This window comes from Panthera tigris, chromosome E3 (assembly GCF_018350195.1).
Source record: "Panthera tigris isolate Pti1 chromosome E3, P.tigris_Pti1_mat1.1, whole genome shotgun sequence".
In the NCBI taxonomy this organism is placed as follows: Eukaryota; Metazoa; Chordata; class Mammalia; order Carnivora; family Felidae; genus Panthera; species Panthera tigris.
Genome location: NC_056675.1, coordinates 36,046,404 through 36,067,892, shown reverse-complemented (window position 1 = coordinate 36,067,892; position 21,489 = coordinate 36,046,404). Strand labels below are relative to the sequence as shown.

The following is a 21,489-nucleotide window of genomic DNA, read 5'->3' as shown; positions in this document are numbered from 1 at the left end:
TTACCATAAAACAATGACACGCTCCTTTTATTCTCCTAGATCAATATTACTGAAAGGCCTTCCTGTCCCAGGCTTATCGGATAGACGGGCAACTCATATTGCCATAAATATATGATGACTTTTTCATCACGTGTTAACGGTCTTCAGCATTTCAGAAAGCACAAATATGTAGGTGGATGGTACCTGTGTTTGCTAATAGCTGTATTTGTTTTAATTTTATGATTGCCTTTATTCCATCTTTAGTTCTAAAAAGGCTTATGATAAAGGCACTGATTCAGTAAACCATGAGATTATTAAAACAACATAAATCATGTGAGCCTAACAATGGAAGTGGGGGAGAATAATGGTAAGAAAGAAGATGATGGAGGGTAAAAAGTTATACGAAGAAATCATAAGATTTCATTTACTTAAATTTATTAAGAATCTTAAGGCTTTGGGATTTTGATCGACACCAAGGAGTAGGGAGGAAGATATAAATATGATTAAGACCAGGTTCTTACAAGTAGAGGAAATGGCTTAGAGGTAAAGGCTTGGAGGTAAAGGGAATTATGTATTCTTGGAACAGAAAGTGGATCATTGTGTGTGTATGTGTGTGTGTGTGCACACCTATTTGAGTTTATTGATGATGATGGGGGAAAGCCACAGTCAATGAACCTAGAGATAAGTAAGGACCAGATAACTTAGGGCTCTGTTAAGGCAAGTTAAGGAGTTTAGCTTTTACTCTAAGGACAATTGGGAACCATTGAAGTGGATCAAATTTTCCATTTAGAAAGATAACTCTCCCTGCAGTGTGGAGAATGGATTGCAGTGGAAGGAGACAGGAGAGGAACATCAGTTAGGGGCTGTTGCAGGTGAGAAATGAAGGAAGCTTTGGGTGAGAATAATGGCCATGGGAGTGAAGAGAACAGGGTGGATATATGAGATATGAGGCGGGACAGTCAATGTACCTTGTGGATTAATTGTGGCTCTCACCTTTCATTTTGGAAGGTTCTACATGGGTGCAGGTAACATTTAATGAGACAGCAGAAGTAGGAGTAGGAGCAAATATTGTGCCTAAGGGAGAAGAAGGCAAATTAAGCTGTAGGTATGATATTTAAGATGTTAGGAAGGCACTTGGGTAAAGTCAGATGTTTGGTAGGCAGTTGACTGTATGAACCTGACACTCAAATGAGTGGGATTAGTGCCATATTTGGAAGATTTGGAGTATATATGGTTTTTAAGTCACTAGAATAGAAGGAGTTATCAAGGTAGAGTTTGGAGTGAGAAGTGAGGAGGACCCAAGATCTCTTTGGATCCCAACATTGACATCAAGAGGTTTCCCAGAGGAGAAAGAAGTCCAAGCACTCATTAAAAAGTGGGAGTATCAAGGAGAAAATGACACAGCCTGTCTTACGATACTGTAGGGTACCTTGGTGCCGTAAACCATGGCACTGAGTGATTAACTCAAGGGGAACTCATACTGAAAAAAAGATGAGAACCCAGGACTCATCTCTGGGGTCTTGCATTATTTTCAGGTGACCTTGAATTTCTGAAAGTACCCATGCCATTGTTTTGGTTTGAAATGGAGAGAAACGTGTCTTCAGTGATACACTGTGAATTACTGACTGCTTTTCCAGACATCTCAACTGTAACTTTAATCATCTGAGTGCTCGTTCTTATCACAGTTCCAGCAGTGCCCCAGGACTCATTAAATTGCTGGGGGTATTTGAAGGCATCCCAATTAAGGACCCATTTTATGTGCATAGTCGAAATCCTGGAAATTATTGTCTCATTTGAGACACAGGAGTAGGTGCTGATATCTGCTAGGATGAATGATAATGTGGACCCCAGTGATTTGCTGTCCTTCATCGTTTGATCTGCTTTAATGACCAGAGTGTAAGTCGCCAATTGTTGTGTGCAGATAGGTGTTACAAATGGAGTTGTAAATTCAGTTCCTTAAAAAAAAAAAGAGTGGGCATGATATTCTCCCCTGCAGTGCAGTTTATAGATGACCCTGGGGCCAAGTGAGATGAAGCCCAGAATGCCCTCTGAGGGATGGAGCGCATGGCCGTGCACATGAGCACACACAGACACAGGTTTAGGTTCTCAAAATTGATATAATTTCTTAGGGGCATGTTTGTAAATGAAGATATAGAAACTATTGACATCCATTGCTGGGGAAGTTTGAGCAAGGGAACTCAAAGTTTTATGCAATTGGATTTTTGTTAGAAATTGTGTATTTCATGTTTCTTAGTACAGAAAACCTATGTATTATTCTGAGTTCTGGAAAGTCATTTAGAACGTGGAGCTTTTAAGCTGGTTGACATTACTCACTAACACAGAGGGAAACATTCATGGTAGTTAAGGATTTGGAATCCGCAGAACTATGTCCACAGCTTGACTTTCTTATTTATTATTGGCCTGACCTTGGAAAATATATACTTAATGCCTCTGAGACTCACTTTCTCCATCTTTAAAGCTTTGTTCATTAATTCATTCATTCATTCATTCATTCATTCAGAGAGGGAAAGATAAAGTGTGCAGGGGAAGGGCAGAGAGAGAGGGGGAGAGAGAGAATCCCAACCAGGCTCCGTGTTGTCAGTGGATAGCCCAACGTGAAGCTCGAACTCACGTACAGTGAGATCATGACCTGAGCTAAAATCAAGAATTGGACATTTAACTGACTGAGCCACCCAGGCTCTTTAAAATGAGGATGGTCGGGGCACCTGGGTGGCTCAGTCGGTTAAGCGTCCCCCTTCAGCTCAGGTCATGATCTCACGGTCCGTGAGTTCGAGCCCCGCGTCGGGCTCTGTGCTGACAGCTCAGAGCCTGGAGCCCATTTCAGATTCTGTGTCTTCCTCTCTCTCTGCCCCTCCCCTGTTCATACTCTGTCTCTCTCTGTCTCAAAAATAAATAAACGTTAAAAAATTTTTTTAAAAATAAATAAATAAAAATAAAATGAGGATGGTCATCCTACCAGATTCAGTGACTTATTAGAAGAATTAAGGGGGAAAAATGTATGAAAATCACATGACATGAGGGATGTAGTAGGTGTAGGACTTTTAACCCATGATTTTGGGTCGGGGTAGAGGAGGCACAATTCAGCCCATAACATAGGTTACCACAGTTTGTATGACCTTGTTCCCATCAGAGATCTTTGAGTCTGTTTTGAGGTTTGGTATTTTTGTTTTGTTTTGTTTTTGCAAAATGAACAACATTTGGAAATGGAAATTGAAAAAATGAGATACCACTAACACCACTAGAATGGCCAAAATCCAGGACACTGACCACCCCAAATGCTACCACGGATGTGGAGCAACAGGAAACTTTGCTGGTAGAAATACAAAATGGCACAGCTGCTTCAGAAGATAGTTTGGTGGTTTCTTACAACACTCCATACGATCCATCAATTGTTCCCCTTAGTATTTTCTGAAAAAAGTTAAACTTACGTGTACACAGAAACCTGCACGTGGATGTTGACAGCAGCTTTATTCATAATTGCCAAAACTTGGAAAGAGCCAAGATGTGCTTCAGTAGGTGAATGGATTAATAAACTGTGGTACATCCACACAATGGAATATTATTCAGCATGAAATGAAATGTGCTATCAAGTCAAAAAAAGACACACAAGAAACTTAAGAGCCTATTTGTAAGTGAAGGAAGCCAATCTGAAAAGACTGTATACTTTATGGTTGTGATTATATGACCTTCAGGAAAAGGCAAAACTGTGGAGACATTAGAAACATCAGTGGTTGCCAGGGATTAGAGGAGAGGGAGGGAGGAAGGGATGAATAGGTAGAGTACAGAGGATTTTTAGGGAAGTGAAATTAGTCTATGTGATACTATCATGATGGATATGTGTCATTATGCATTTGTCCAACTCCATAGAATGTACTACACCAAGACGGAGCACTCATGTAAATTAGGGACTTTGGATGATAATGATTTGTCAGTATAGGTTCCTTGATTATTGCAAATGTTCCACTCTGGTGGGGATGTGGATAATGGGGGAAGGCTATACATATGTTAGCATATGGAGTATGTGTGAAATCTCTGTACCTCCTTTCAATTTTGCTATGAACCTAAAAGTGTGCTATAAAATAGTCTAAAAATAAAATAAAAACATCTCAATAAATAATCTACCCATAAGACTCATCTAGCTAGGGGAGAAATATTTTATTATAATTTGGAATTTTGGGGTTTTTTTTCTTTTTCTCAAAGTATGGAATGACTGCTTCCACTGCGAATTTAATAACTTGATTCTGTTTTGACAACAGTATTTAACAGAAGATTATTTTTTCCAGTGGCAATCTGCAGATTAATCAGGTAATATTAGCTGAATCAAAGAGCTGGGAAGACTGTCCCATTCAAGCTCTCTTTGTGCTTCTGTAGGGGCAATACCATACCCCAGTGCAAGGGTGTATGCAATTATTTCAGCTTTGTGGTAATTATATGGATATTTTAGTTGTTTGGTGCATTTAATTATGCATTGTTAAGCAGCCCGTATTAACTTTCACTGGGGCAAGCTCCGACTGGATTAATGCCAAGAGACTTGCACATTTAATGTTCCACACAAGGCATTTTCCTGGAGGCAGAGAACAAATGAAAATTGGGCAGAAGGGTTATAAGACCAACTACCTTTCCTCTCTGTTTTAATGTTTAAAAACATTTTTAATTGAAAGTTTCAGAGACAGTTTTATCCTTTTAAAAATCCTTTTTAAAAAATGAATACTTGGCTTTTGGAACCATTAATGCAACACAGAACTGTCTAAAGTAAAATTAATAGATAGCCCCCTCTCTACCTCTCTAATGCCACCCTGGAAGGATGGAATTTCCACTTACACATTGGTGTGTGTGTGTTTGTACTCTCTTCTGTGCTGATACAAAATACATGCTGATAATATGTCTTTTTTTTTTTAGTTTTTTAAAACTTGTATTTATTTTTGAGAGACAGAGAGAGATAGAGCACAACTAGGGGAGGAGCAGAGAGAGAGGGAGACACAGAATCCAAAGCAGGCTTCAGGCTCTGAGCTGTCAGCACAGAGCCTAATGTGGGGCTCAAACTCCCAAACTGCGAGATCATGACCCTAGACGAAGTCGGCCACTGAACCAACTGAGCCACCCAGTTGCCCCTAATAATGTGTCCTTTATTTTTTTTTTATTTTTTTATTTAAAAAAAATTTTTTTTAACATTTATTTATTTTTGAGACAGAGAGAGACAGAGCATGAATGGGGGAGGGTCAGAGAGAGGGAGACACAGAATCTGAAACAGGTTCCAGGCTCTGAGCTATCAGCACAGAGCCCGACGCGGGGCTCAAACTCACGGAACGTGAGATCATGACCTGAGCTGAAGTCGGCCGCCCAACCAACTGAGCCACCCAGGCGCCCCAGTAATGTGTCTTTTAAAGATGGGCTCACACTCTACATTTTATTGAGTGACGTGCCTCTTTTCACATGGCATGGCCATTTTCCTTACATGTCAATGTTTGATTCCAAGGCCCTGGCTGGCTCAGTCAGAGGAGCTTGGGACTCTTGATCTTGGGGTCGTGAGTTCGAGCCCCAGGTTGGGTGTAGTGATTACTTAAATAAGTAAATAAAGTTTAAAGAAGCCTTTTGAGGGGCGCCTGGGTGGCTTATTTGTTTGAGTGCCCAGATGGTGATTGTAGCTCAGGTCATGATCCTGAGGTCATGGGGTCAAGCCCTGTGTCAGGTTCCCCACTGAGTGTGGAGCTTGGAGCCTGCTTGGGATTCTCTCTCTATCCCCCGCTCTTCCCATCTCATGTTCTCTCTCTCTCTTTCTCAAAATAAAATAAATCTTAAAAACAACAACTTTTGATTCTGATCCTTCGTAATAGCTGCATAGTGTTCCATAATATGGGCACAGCTATCTGTATTTGTTCAGCTATCCGTATTGATAGCTCTTAGATCATTTCTACTTGGGATTTGTTTGTTTTGTCTCCTCATAAAATAACCATTTGCAACAATAAACATTTTGTAAGTTCCGATACTTTTTCTTTCTATTGGATAGATTCCCAGAACTGAAATAATTAGTGAAAGTTATGCAAATTTTTAGTTTTAACAAATATTACTAGATTTTTACCCAAAAACATTGGAACGGTTTTCAATCTTCCCAACACTATAAACTAACTGGCCAACATCATATATTAGCAATCTTTTAAAAATTACTCAGTATAAGTGTAGCCTATACTATGTTGTTTTAATTTGCATTTTCCCAACTACCTGTGATGCATAATGTCTTTTCTATTGTATGAGTCACTGCTTTATAATCCATTTTGAGTTGGTTTATCTTTCTCTTGTTAATTTTTAGAAATTCTTTGTAGGCTATAGCTGTTTACCTTAGTTACACTTGCTATAAATACATGCTATCATTTGCCTTTTGACTCTATCTATAGTGTCTTTTTCCATGTAAAAATTTAATTTTTCAGTGATCACTTCTATTATGGAATTAAGGAGCTATCCTTCCCCTATCCAACTTTTATAAAAATAGCCTCATATTTTCTTATAATAATTTGTACTTTTATGCTTTTTCTTTAGATTTTTCAAGTTACTTGAAATCACTTTTTTTTTTAAAGTAATCTCTACCCCCCCAGTGTGAGGCTTGAATTCACGACCTTGAGATCAAGAGTTGCATGCTTTCCTGACTGAGCCAGCCAGGTGCTCTTGAATTTACTTTTTCAAAATGCAGTTTGAAATTTAGCATGCTTTGTTTCTCTTAAAAAGGTTATTCAGCTGACCCAACACCATTTATTCAGTATTTCACCATTTCCACTAACTTGTATGTATACCCCCCCCCCCAACACACACATACACATTATCATTTCTGCCCTCTTTATGTTCCCTTCAACTACTTATTTCCTATTGTGTCTTGGAGTTTTGCTCATGAATGCCCTTCAGCCTTGACATGAAGCTGTCAAATGACCTAGGAAAGACCAGAATTCCTGACATTAAAGTGCTGGGCTGGTAACACTTAGGGTCAGAAACTTTTTGAATCGATGTACTCATGAGGTTTCTTTTGGGTATAAGTGTCAGAAACCCCACCCAAGTTGGTTTCAGCAAAAATGAAGAATACTAACCTTCACAACTGAAAACTCCAGGAATGGCTCTAAGTTTGCTAGGTCCAGAAGCTCAAACTATGTTACTAGGACTGAGTCTCATCTCCCAATCTCCAGACTCTGTTACCACCATGTTTAGGTTGACTCTGCCATTGTAAAATGGGAAGATGGTTACTCACTGCCATAGGTTTTATCTTATTCTCTGAACAGCCTCAATATAAAACCCTGAATCACATGCACATCACTAAAACAATCCCCACTGTCAGAGGAATGTGAGTTCCCCAGTAGCTAGTCTGTCTCACATGCCCTGCTTGAGCTCTGGGGTAGGGTCAACTCTACAGGAACCGTCCAAACTGGCGGCTTATCCTCCCTGGGAGAAGGAGAGCCTCTAAGAAAACATCAAATGTTGTTACTGGAAGGATGGGGTGGCCCCTTAATAATCCCATACTAGTGATGTTCAATACAGCTGATTCATTGTGACTCAAATTTCCGTATTACTTCTGCAAATTCATTCAGCCCTTTAAATGAGTCATTGCTTCATGTTCTACTGTCCCTGCCACTGGCCTTTGATCAGATTTTGGCCCTTGGGGTGAAGGCCTCTCTTTCCGCCAGGTTGGAACGGTAGCTCTGATGGCTGCCTAAATGTTGGCTGTACCTAAATGTTTCTTTCCAGAGAAATACAAATTAAAATAATAATGTGGTAACGTTTTTACACCTTGAATTGGCAAAGGTTAACAAAATTGATAGTAACTGATTTTGGTGAGACTGTGAGATAACACAAATCCTCATATACTGATGGTGAAAGTGTAAACCGGTATAGCCTTTGAAAGCTGTATAAAAAGATACAGTTTTAAACAGCACTGCCTCTGTTATTAATTAGGCCTATAGCACAAACACTTTCAATTGGTTTATCTTTTGAAAATAGCCACACCAGTGCAGAAAAGCATACATGCGAAAGGTTTGAATCAATGTAGCATTTTTATAATATCAAAGTCATATCCAATTTAATGTATATTAGTAGTGGACTGATTACAGAATTGCTGACATTTAAAGAAAGGGCAATTATACATTTGAATACCAAAAAAAAAAAAATCTTTCAAGGTAAGGAAAATAGCTCCTCAAGGAAGATTTGGCCTGAAAATCATTGCCATAGTTAGTATTTTGCAAAGGTTTACCCTAGAGTGGGCAGGTCACCTCTTTCGTGCTTTGATTACACCTTCCATATGGATTACAGATCATATTCAAAACATTAATTACTCAGCAACAGCATTAATCACTTCGCTGAATGCATTTCACCTTTTCTCCTTCCCACAATGTTTGTTTAAACCAAGTTGACTGGATAGCAGTGCATTAAAAAGAGGTAATAGTATTTGGCAGAAGGAGATCTGAGCTTCCAAGAGAAGGATTCTGGGGTCGGTTGTTAAGCCATCATTTATTACCTCTGTTACCCCCAGGCAAGGTGCTTACCAGCTTTGGAAAGTCCATATGCTCTTTTGCAAAATGGGCATAGCAATCAGTCTCTCAGATCTAGCCTGCTTATCATGAACAGTATATAATAGTGAATGTTTGTAAAATGTTCTATAAACCCGAAAGCCCTGGCCACATTCGCCAGTGTTGCTCTCATGGAATTACCTTTTATGACTATGTTCAATCTCTGTCCTCTTATTTCCCACATGAGGAGGTTTTTTACCCAGGCAGAGTGGTTGTCTAACACTCTGTGTTTGCAGAACGAGGCAGAGCAGTTTACTTGGAAAAATAAAAAAATGGTAGAGTGAGTTTTGTTGTTGTTTACTTATTTGTTTTATTTGACAGGGAGATGAAAGGCACACTTTCTATACCTTGTGCCTCTAATGATACTATTCTTCTTTTGACAGTGTAGATGAGCCAGAAAGAGTCAAGATAATGCAGTGCATTTGATTTCATTCTTTACTGGACATCTTTTATTTTCATTTCTGTCCTGAATGAGTCTGGCAGTTGAACTCAGTCCTTGGGTTCCTAGGACTCAGCTTCTAAAATCCACAAGGAAAGTAAATTGGTAGTATCCTCACCTGTGTTTTTAATGCACACTCAGACCAGAGCCTTCTCACTTAAGGAAATACATATGTCTTTAAGTGACATAGATTGGAACATGGCCTTGCTCATTTGTTTCCATGCTTTTGTGCTGAAAGGGCAGAGTACACAAGCTTGCAACAGAGACCATAGGGCTCACAAAACAGAAAATATTGATTCTCTGAGCCTTTATGGAAAAAGATGGTCATATCCTGATTTAGACTGAAGTTTGAGTTGATTCATTGTTACACCAACCAAAAACTTGAAAATTATTTATATTTGTGAGTATGTGTATAACCTTTAAACTTTCTGGCTAATCCTTACTAGAAAAAAAAAGGAATTAAAAAAATTCCAAAACCATCAGTGGTTATAATCTTCTTCAGTGCATCTTGACATAATTTTATTTTTCAAACATTTTAAACGCCTTCTCTTTCCCAAGGACGGTGTTAGGTACTTTCACATATGTTATTTAATCCCCTCAGCAACCATCTAAATTTGTTGGTATTAAACCCATTTTAGAGGTGAGGAAATGGGTGTTCTGGAGGATTTAAATAACTTGCCAAATTTCTTGGAACTTCACAAAGCCAGAATACAAACTTAGACATGTCTGAATTTGAGCTGATGGCTGCTGGGTGGAAGGTGATTGGACTTACCTTCTCTCCACTATCCTGGTGCCAAGTCTATGGGAGGAATCTCTGAGGGAAGGAAACCAAAGGATAAAGAACTAACCTGCAATGGACCCAGGAGGCTTACGTCAGAGTTTCATCTTTTTTATTGTCTTTCTAAGGTATTTTGAACTATGCTGGGCTCTTTTTTTGATGTATATTTATTTATTTATTTAGAGAGAGAGGGAGCGAGAGAGAGGGAATGAGAATGAATCCCAAACAGGCTCCACGCTGTCAGTACAGACCCCAATGCGGGACCTGAACCCACAAACCATGAGATCACAACCTGAGCGAAGGTCAAGAGTTGGACACTTAACCCACTGAGCCACCCCAGACCCCCGAACTAGGCTAGGCTCTTTGACTTTGAATCATAGCATGCTGTTCAGTGTGGATGCTCATATTTAGGTTCTGGTGATATGAATGTAAAATAAGTGAAGAAAAATATAGAGTCCACTCAGATTGATTTCTAGACAGAGATGTACAGAAACCTGAATAGTCCTTATTTGGGGACCAGTGTTCCCACCCCACATTGACTTTAATATAATTAAATACAGTTGATCTAATCATTTATATCATTTATTTGTATGAATTGTATCTGATAACATAATGAGGTTTAATTCTATTTTAGTTATAATTATTTTAGTTATATTTAATATATGTGTGTATATATATAATAAACCACTTTATTGAGATAGGATTGACATACAAAAAGCTGTACATAATGTACACAGCTTGGTGAGTCTAGAGGTAAGTACATACCTATTAAATCACTGCAATTAAGGCCATAAACTTGTACATCACCACCAAATTTTCCTCCTTTTTTTATATATATTTTTTCTTTTGTGGTAAGAACACTCATAGATATACCCTCTGAACAAATTTTTAAGTATACAACACAATATTGTTAACTACAGATCCTGTTGTATAGTGTATATCCAGAACTTATTCATGTAACTGAAACTTCATACCTTTTGACCAACATGTCCCCATTCTCTCCCCTGCCCTGCCACACCTCTGGAAACCACTACTCTGCTGTCTGATTCAATGAGGTTGACTATTTTAGACACCTCATAAAAGTGGGATCATGCAGTGTCTGTCCTTCTGTGTCTGGTTTATTTCACTTAGCATAATGTTCCAGTTTCATCACATTCTTGCAAATGCAGGGTTTCTTACTTTTTCAGGCCTGAATACTATTCTGTTGTATGCGTGTACTACATTTTCTTCACTTATTCATCCACCATGGACGTTAGGTTGTTTCCATATCTTGGCTATTGTGAATAATGCTAAACATGGGAGTGCAGCTATCTGTCTGAGATCTTAATGTCAGTTCCTTTGGATATACAACCTAAAAGTGGGATTGCTGGATCTAATGGAATACTATTCATAATTTTTTGAGGGACCTCCATACTATTTTCCATAGTGGGTGCGCTAGTTTATATTGCCACCAACAGTGTACAAGAGTGCCTTTTTCTCCACATCCTCACCAACACTTTCCTCCTTCTTTCCTTCCTTCCTTCTTTCTTTTTCTCTTTTCTTTTCTTTTCTTTCCTTTCCTTTTTTCTTTCTTTCTTTCTTTCTTTCTTTCTTTCTTTCTTTCTTTCTTTTTTGATAATGGCCATTCTAACATGTGTGCAGTGATATCTCATTGTGTTTTTTATTTCCCTGGCGATTAGTGATGCTGAACACCTTTTCAATTATTATGGATTAAATGGATTATTATATGTAAAGTGTTGCGGCAACAGCAGGAACTCAAGTTACATTAACATGGTGCTTATTTTTAATAGTGTTGTCGTTGTTATTATAATAATAATTTTTATTACTATTAAATACAATGGTGTACATAAATATCCAGGCAAGGTGACTTTATTGTAGCTGGGTTTCCTAAACTGCAATATTTATACCCCCTAGAACTATATTTTGGTGAGACAGGGACCCTTAACCACAGAGTGCATAGAGCTGGTTTCCTGAAGCATCAATTTTGCTCAAAGCTTTCAGAGGGAAGGTGTTATTTTTTATATTAAAAGCAAACAAATATATAGGTAAGAGAAGGCACATGCACATAAATTTTTAAGAGAAAACCTGAGACATCAAGCACCATTGACATGCCATTGGATTCTTCCAGCTATGGCTCTAGAATTCTATGGATAAGGCTTAGATCTCCTCTGCCATTAGTTAGTGGTATTTAGAAGGGAAATTTTGCAGAGCGGTAATTGTAACATCTCCCAATGGTGGCTTTTATTTTTCTGTATAGTTCTTATGTTTGATTGTTCAAACTCTCTACCTTTGTCAAGACAGAAAAACATGATAAAAAAGGGTTAATAGGAAAATCCCAGAATAAGCTTTTTCTTTTCTTTTCTTTTCTTTTCTTTTCTTTTCTTTTCTTTTCTTTTCTTTTCTTTTCTTTTCTTTTCTTTTCTTTTCTTTTTTAATGTCTCTACTGGTCATCTGATGGCCAGAGCATTCTGTATCTTAAGAGCTAAGAAAAAAGAAATACCAAAGAAACAGAGTTTATTTGTATTCAGGCCTGAGGGATGGGGGATGTGTGGGGGTGGGCATGATGGTTTTTTCTGGCAAAGAGATACATCTTTGAAGTCAGCTCTTTACTGCATGAGGGTAGATTTATTGCATAAGGTAGATAGATGCCCAATGTCTCCCACACTGTGGTGGGGGTAGGGATGATTGGGAGCCCTGGAAGCCTATGTGGCTTATGTCTCTTGATTATGAAGGGCATATAGTTTAGCTTTTATTTTTTCACTAAATAAAGATTTAAAGTAAGTCACCCAGATACATTGGCAAAATTGCAAGATTCAGAATTACAATTCATCATACAGCTTGATAAACTCATGTCCCACTGCTGAACCACACTGCCTTTTATGCACAAATTAATATTTTTTTACAACCCTTGCAATGATTTAGTAAAGAGCACAATTATAGTTTAGGACATTGCCATCTGCAGCGGGATATTTAAAACAGAATTAGGTCTAGAAATCATGACTGACACGTTGTTGTCACTCAAACTGTGCTTGGTACAGTACCTTCTGTTTTATTAACAGTTTTAATGGGAAATTATTTTGCCACAAAAATTCTCATCTGTTAAATAGCCTTTAGATGACTTTTTTTTGTTATGCATTTGCAAAGATAAATAAAATCATTTTATTTGTGTGTCTTTGTTAAAACATTAAAATATTCAGCATATATTTTTTAAATGTGTCCTCATTTTTCTTGTTTTGCTCACTAGTTGTCCCCTCCTCTTTTGTCTAACTTTTCTCATGGACCACAGGTCCCAGAATTCAGGAATGGCCTAAGGCATTTGTTTTACCCTTGAAAAGGTTCTGTCCTACTACATACATGAGCAAAAAGAACTATAGATAGAACATGCAATGTGTGTGTCTCGCCCTGAATATGGACATAGGCTGTGTGAGGTCAATGGCAGGGTTTTGTCAAGAGGACATTGGAGATTCTGGTAGAAAAGAAAGCAAAGGGGCAAGAAAAGAGAAAAGAAAGGGCCAGGGTAAAATATGAAAAGTAGAAAGTAAATAAACAAAATCGTACCCAGGAGCCACATTATCAAGTCCTAGTAACTAATAAAGTGGTTATCTCTCACGTGGTAGTGAAGTTCTGAAAATACAACCATGAGTAGAGTCCGTTGTAGCTATTGACAGTCCATTCAGAAGGTCTCAATCAAAGCCCAGCCTGTTGTCTATTTAGGAGACCAACAGAGCCAAATTTTAATCCAGCTATGAAATGGATTTCTTTTTTGATTAAACACCAGATGAGGCATTGGTTTGCTTTTAGGGGCCATGCCTGCCATGCAGAAAAGAAGTGGCTTTAAAAAGGGGATTCACACTGTGGGAGGTGAGCTGCCCCTCCTCTGAGGTATCTGAGAGCCTAGAACTCAGGAGGAAAGAGCAGATTCACATCTCCTATTTCATACTCACTCATCAGGATTTGTGCAGTGTCTGGGATGCCTATGGAATTGCTGTCAGCGTTCACACTGGTTTCCCTTTCTTTTGTTTTCCATACTGTCCCACATTCCAGTTGAATGCATACAAGTTAGAAAGAATAATCCTAGCATCCTGGAGTGCTCTCATATCCATAGGGTCATTCATTGGGAATTAGGAGTCCTCCATTGCCTGTCAAGACCTATAGAGTAGCGGATAGGGACTTCACATTCCTATATTTATCTCACGTGGACTAAGCTATTGGTGGATGAGTAACTTCATCTTACTATTGATAAGGGTATGTGATGCCAATGCAGCTCACATTCTAGACAGCAAAGTGACCCAAAGAAATCTTTTTCCTATTTGAACTTGGCACACAGTAAGTCCTGTAGTTAGCAAACAGTCATTAATCATCTATTTTGCACCTGGCAAACAGACATTTGCTTAGTGAGTAATTTATTATTCTATAATCATTCATTTTAAATATTTGTATATAGAAACCTGATTAGACGTTGTTGATAGCCCAAATTCCTGCCTCCAGTTAGGGCTAGCTGTTTGCTTTAAAGAATATGCCCCCTTGTATGCTTCCTTAATAGGTGGAGTAGGTTTAAAAGGGCATGATTCGATCCAAGTGGTTACAGGAACAGTTTGTTAATGCTTGGATTCAGTCATCTTACTAGTTGTAAACTACTCACAAATATTAAATGTGTGACTATACTGTTATATGAAAGCATAGATATGGCACAGCCCTGTCTACTGTACATCTACTCAAATGTACTTTAGGACTTGATTAGCACCTGTATTCTATTGTGTTGCCTTGGGCATTAATAGATCAAATATCAGAGTGTCTGCTTTCCAAGATCACCTGTTCTGTGTCCATGGCTCCATCTTTTACACTTAGGATTTCCAGATGGTCTTCCGCCTCTCCCCAGGATCCCAGTTTCTATCTGCCCAATTGGCTGTTGGATAGCTCCATGTGGAGGTTCCGTAAGTTTACCCAATTGAGAGTGGCCAAAATGAGCCTCTTATCTTTCTCAAATCTTTATCAGATGCTCCTGAAATTGGTCACTGGTGCCAGCGTTCAATCAATAACTTAAAATACAAATCTAGAAATTGACATTGACTTTTTGGTCTCTTCTTTTTCTTCTTCCTCTCCTTCTCCTCTCTCCCTCTCTCCTTCTCTCTTTCTCTCTCTCCTCCTCTACTCCTCTCCTCTTCCTCCTTCTTCTGTTTTTTAAAGCTATCCCACCCCTACATATTTTCTAGTCATTCAATGAGTCCTTTTAATTCTATTTCTAAAATATTTATTGAATCTTTCCTTCCTATTATATGATCACTGTCATGTCTTCATTTGTGTCAACACTCATCATCTTTTGACCTGAAATGTAATAAAAGAGTCTCTTAATGGATCTTCCTACTTCCAGTGGTCCATTCCCACATTCTACCTGGAGTGGTGTTCCTAGCCACTGCCTGTTTCACTTTCCCTGTGGAGAAATGGAGTCCAAACCCTTTGGCATAACATACAGGGCCTTTATCATCTGACCTATGCCCACTTTACCCTAGCCATTAGCTCATACAGTCACGCCTCTGTGCCTTTACATAAGTTACTTCCCCTGGTTAGATTGCCATTTTGTACTGACCATGTTAAATGAACTCCTTTGCATCCTTTAAAACCTAACTCAAGCATCACTACCTTTGTGAATTCTTTGAAATCTGCCTTCTGACCTTAAGCAGAACAAAAAGGCTCCTCCTATGCATGTCTCCTATGCAGGCAGATGCATAGCATACTTTACTCTTATCTCAGCTATAATTATAATATATATTCACACATCTTATAATGCCTAAGCTTCAAATATATAAACATAATGTATAAAATATAATTATAATGTTATTTTATAATACTTGTTTATATTTACCTTTTTCAACAGATTTATTCAACTTTGTATCTGACAAGGATTCTGGAATTCATATATGGAATTCACTGGGCATTCACATATATAATGTTAGAAAAATGAATCTATCAATATTTTTGGTGATATTTTTAGAGGGGAAGATATCTTTATGCTTACAGTTGGAGGAAAAAAAGCCTAACAAAACCTAACCTTTAGTGTCAGAGAATTTGTATTTATTTTAGCACTCAAGTTTTAAATTGTGTTTCTGACAGGCTGGACCACAGCTATGCTTCATGAAAGATCATGAGACACAGGGAAGAGGTTTATTCATCACAGCATTGGGATATTTTGCTTTTCTGAAAAGCAAAGGGATCTGGGGACTCCTTTGCAGGCTGGCCATGTCCTGTGCAACCCTAACTGTGTCTAGACACTCTAGCAGGGGTAGAGAGTATGGTTGGGACTTTGCAGGAAGTCGGCTTGCGTCAGAGGCACATGGAGAAGGAAAGGAATACAGAAGTAAGAAGAAAGGTTTCAGTGGCCAAGACAACAACTCTCCCCATCTCTGTCTTTCTCTGGGGCCAGAGTCCTTCTGCTTATCTGTCTCTCCCTTCTTCCTCTCATTTCTTTCTAGAGGTCACCTCTTTGCATTTCTCTACTTCTCTGTAGATTGCTTCTCTTAACTACTCATCAGAATCTACTGTGAAAATCCACCCAGCCTTCCAAGTCCAGCTGTCAAACTTACCACTCCATCTGTTTTCCAATTCTGGAAGTCTCTCTGGGAGTGACTCTGATTTGACCAGAGAGGATTATGTGTCTGATCCAGCTCCCTGGACTGGGGATTGGTTGAGGTGGGGTCACAAGAGGAGAAGGTTCTCTAAGAAACCCTGAAGGGTGGGGGGCAATGATTGGCATCTCTGCCATGGCATGGAGAGATGTTGACTGAGCGTTACACGTGCCTATAGCATCAATAGCCTTTTAATTTCTTAAAATCTTGAGTAGAGGAAACTCTCGGGCATGTAAGATTTCTACCATCATTCTGCCCTGGGCTCAGACAAGATTAAGTCATTGGAATTGGGAGCCTGTTTTGTCTCCTTATTTCCTTTGTGGGGTGACAGACTACTGACCTAAGGAGTGAGGGGATTTGAGGAAATGAGTGATTTCTAATCTCACATGACTTTTTGTTCTCCCCAAATGTCTGTGCAATCCCCTACTTAGGAAATTCAAGGGACAAATTGTTATTTTTTTAAAAAAATGTTTTTTTAATATTTATTATCGAGACAGTGAGAGAGACAGACCATGAGCAGGGGAGGGGCAGAGAGAGGGAGACACAGAATCCAAAGTAGGCTCCAGGCTCCCAGCTGTAAGCACAGAGCCCAACCCGGGGCTCAAACTCACGAACTTTGAGAGATTATGACCTGAGCAGAAGTCAGATGTCAACAGATTGATCCATTAAGGTGCCACCCCCTGCCCCTGGGAAGATTTTCCTAAAGAAGGTAGTGCAACAATTTAGGGATATCTCAAAGCAAACCTCTTTTGTCTTAAAAGTGTCCATGCTGGCATAACATACAGAAATGCCAGTAATAATGTGTGTGCCTCTCCCCACACAGGGGAGAAAAAAATCTTTTTCCTGTATACATCTTAGGTTTTCTGGCTGAGGTTCTGTAAATTGGACTGACAAAAGACAGATTAACAAGAGAAAAGCATACAGATTTATGTAATGTAAGTTTTACGTGACACAGGAGACTTCATAAGGAAATGAAGACCTGAAGAAGTGGTTAAATATGAGCATTTTTATACTAGGTTTGATGAAGAGTCGGAAGTCATGGGGAAATGTGATAGCAGCTAAGTGGTAAACTGGGGAGAACTTAACAAGTCCTTCTGTGTCCCTCCATCTTTGGAGATAAGGATAGGGAGGGCACCTCTCCCATGAGATCTTATGACCTGCTTCAGAGTGGATGGGGGGCTCAGAGAGTGCTTCCTGCATCTGCTGTTACTCAGATTCTTTCCGCTTCAAATATTCAGTATGCCGCCGCAGTACCATATTTTGTAGTAGGGAGTGTTGAACCCCTTCCATGTCCACCCCAATCTTCTGCTCTGGGGCCTGAGGACCCTTTGTAATATCTGAAAGCTTTTCCCTGCTGTCTCTTAGCCTTCATATTTCATACCCTGCATCTTCTTTCTGACCCTGCCTACTTGTCCACTTCATGTTCTGGTTATTACTGAACAGAGGTCATCCTGCGAGACTCTTTGCTGACAGAGGTGGTTTGTGTGTGTGTGTGTGTGTGTGTGTGTGTGTGTGTGTGTGTGTGTGAGACTCGGTGGCATGTGCTCAATCAGTATTTGAAGGAAACAAAAGCAGGAAGTTTAACCAGTAATAATAAATCCTAACAACCTGAGAATCATATCTAAAGCATCTACCCCAATTACTTCCCCATCTCAGTGCATGGTTTATTTTCTACATAGCAGTTACTAAAATGTGTCATTATCTTGTTTATTGTCTGTCTTACCCACTAGAACATAAGCTCCCTGAGGGCTAGGGTTTTGTCTATCTTGTTTACCTAACACAGTATTGAAAACAAGTAATCACTGTGGAAATAAACAAACACCAACCAAATGAGAACTGTTTATTCAAAGCATACTGTAGCAAGGGAGTTAGCCAGCATCACTTGTCAGAGACTCAACATCAGGCAATAGGGTGAGAAAGCTTCATAGTTGAAAAAAAAAAAAAGAAAAAAAAAAGGAAGGCTTCAGGTGTGTCCTAACTGGAGGCTTTTGGTGTGGGAGTGCTGCAGGTGCACTACGGGAAGCAGGACATTCCATGTGACTGGTTGCACACCTTGGCCCTAAGTTCGAAGTGGGTACAAAAGTTAGGAAAGCTGTCCATTACTAATCAAGTTGTGGCTCTTTCTGAGCTGGTCGTGTTACAGGCCTTTTTGTTTTGGCTTCCTGAACTGATCACCAGAGATTAGAAGTCACAAGTGGTCTGATGTGCTACCAGTATGATTTGTGGATAGCAGGCTGGTTTCCTGGGCGGGATACTGCCAATCATAGGTCTGAGTTCTATTTGTATATGTGGTTTGGTTGTTTTCCATTTGTATATTCAGTCTCTCCCTGTTGATGAGAGGAAAGGAAGGAAAGAAGGAAGGACTGTTATTCCAATTCCATTATCCAGATTTCATTTTGAATACCTCATGTCAAGGAGTAGTTCATCCTAAAGTTGACGTGGTGACTGTTTTTGAGAGAGTGCATCCTTGAATCATATCCCATAGTCAAAAGCTAGAGCACAGTAAAGAAGAAAGAGACTCTTTTCCTGTCTGTCCGCCAAATAAGAGCCAAAGGCTTTTGAGGAGGCACTTAAAGAATTTTCAGTTTGCAGTTGTGCAGAAACTGTTGTTCAGGTAATTTAACATTGATTTTAGTTTAAAAGGCAATTAAGACAAAATGGGCAGCCACTAGCCACTTAGGTTAAATAAGCTTAGATTTAAATTGCTCCCCATTACCACCTTTGTTTTCTATGTTTGAGCTGTTTTATGCTAATTTAGCATGCAATGGTGTGGAGGCCCAATTGGGGCAGGTGGATGGGAGAGGAACCTAGCCAAAGCCAGGGAGATGGTTATTGAAAGAAGAAATAGTTGGCCCAAAACTGTTCCCAGGGTGAAATAGGTTCTCTTTTATCCTGTTACTGGGTATAGGATTAATAGAACATTCCAGGATTCTGGTTCTTTAGATCTAAAATTTTAAAAATGGGGCCCACATTTTGACTGACCACTTTTACTTCCAAATATTTATTTATCCTGAAATAACGGAGAGAGACAAGCGCATAACATTATGGATAAGAATGTTCATGTTGGTGTTATTTAACACCAAGAATGTACGTATTGGTATTATTTAATAGAAATTGTGTATTCTTATAGTGGCATACCAAAATTGATGTTATCTTTTTGTTTTTTACAGCAGAAAAGGTTCATGATACATTGCAAAGTAGAAAAATGAGCTTATATGGTAAAATGTCTATTCTGTGCTTCTGAGTTTTTAGTCACATATGCAATGAAAAATCTTTGAGGGACAGATTTGCAATGTTACGTGTGGCTTTCTGGGTGATAAATAATGAGTGACTTTTTTCTTATGCTTTTCCAAATTTTCTCAAATTTCCACAATAAACACATATGAGGTGCTGAAGCTTGGGAGCAAGGTTGCTGAGATCAGAACTCCTAAAACAACCGATAAGTCTGGAAGGCTGTGGTCCAAGGTCATTTTTGCTGGCTATTAGTGGGGTCTCCGGAACTAGAGGGAATACACGGCTCTTCTTAAAATTGAAGGTATTTATGCCCGAGATGAAACTGAATTCTGTCTAGGCAAGAGAAGTGCTTATGTGTACAAAGCAAAGAATGACACAGTGACTCCTGGTGGCAAACCGAACAAAACCAGAGTAATCTAGAGAAAAGTTACTCGTGCTCATGGAAACAGTGGCATGGTTTGTGCCAAATTCCAAAACAACTTTCCCGCCAAAGCCACTGACCACAAAATCCATGTGAGGCTATACCCCTCAAGGATTTAAACTTACTGGAAAGTAAATAAAGGTGTAGATCTGTAAAAAGAAACAAAAACAAAAAAAAACAACATAATGGTTTTACAATTTCATAATTGTATAAAAAGGATTGAAACAATACTGGTTTGTTGTAACTCTATTTAAAACATCCTCTCAGTGGTGTGCTTGATGTATGCCATCTCAAGTATAAGGTTAAATGTACATGCTAAATTCTGAGCAGGTAGAATGAATGTTCCTTTGTAATAATTCTGTTTCTTGCTCAAAGAAAGTCGGCAAAGCTTCATTAAAGAAGGTCATTCACCTGGTCCTAGTTTAAAGTTGTAAGGTGGACCATTCTGTAGAGCACACGTCTAAAATATGCCCAGGTGATTCATGCTTTTGTCTATTAGGAAATGTGGCCATTTACCAGCAACCAATGTTGAGCTAATGGGATCCATTTAGGAATATAACCACAACAAGCCCACCATAAATCGTATGCTCTCCCATCTGAATATGCTTCATTAAGCTCACCTTTCCTGATGCAACTGGATTATTAGATGTCAAGACGAAGAAAATCATTAGGTCCAGCTGCTCTAATCCTACAAAGCACCAATGTGGTTGCTATGTAATTTTATTTTAGTTTATTTTTCAGATAGAACATGCTTTGTGCTTTTCTATAGGAAAATATTTTCAAACTGGTAAAGAAGCAGTATTACTGTATTGTGAGGCATATCTCAGTAGGTCATTACCATAACTTACAGCAGAAGGGTAATCTATGTCGCATTTTACTTCAAGGGTAAGATTGATTTTTATAAAAATCTTTAGTGCATTGAAGCTTAAATTTTTGTTTTCCTATGAAGAAGCAATTAGATACTGGAGTCTTCCAGAAATGTTAGGTTAGGTTAAACCTTGATGTGTTTTTGAAGGTCTTATCATTCAACAGTCAAAGAGAAAAGGCAGTTTCTGAGGGAGAAAAACACATTGGCATGGTGGCAGTTGTCACAGCTCACATGGCCAGGGGCATCCACCATTTTCTTACATTTACATCTGTTGGGGAAATTGACAAAAACCTGAAATAACAAAGAAGACTATAATAAGCATCTTCATTTCCACCCCCAAGAACCACCAATTTTGAATGTTTTCTTCCAGGTAGGTGCATATAAATATATGTGTATAGACACACACATGTACACAGACACACACACTTTAAAAGTGGTGCACGCATTCCCTTTATAATCAAAAACGCTATGTGTATGTGTGTGTATACATATGTATATTTAAATAAATACATATTTTTAAGGTTTTATACACATACAGACTTTATTAAAAAGGGGTGTGTGTGTGTGTACCTTTAAAGAGTTT

General features: G+C 38.8%; 1 protein-coding gene and 1 pseudogene across 16 annotated transcripts in view; both read left to right on the top strand.

Annotated features, from left to right (window-relative positions):
• RBFOX1 (RNA binding fox-1 homolog 1) overlaps positions 1-21,489 on the top strand; it is a 1,530,248-nt gene that overhangs the window by 436,677 nt on the left and 1,072,082 nt on the right. The gene's annotated exons all lie outside the window — the stretch shown is intronic.
• On the top strand, positions 13,567-20,157 carry LOC107179135 (annotated as a pseudogene).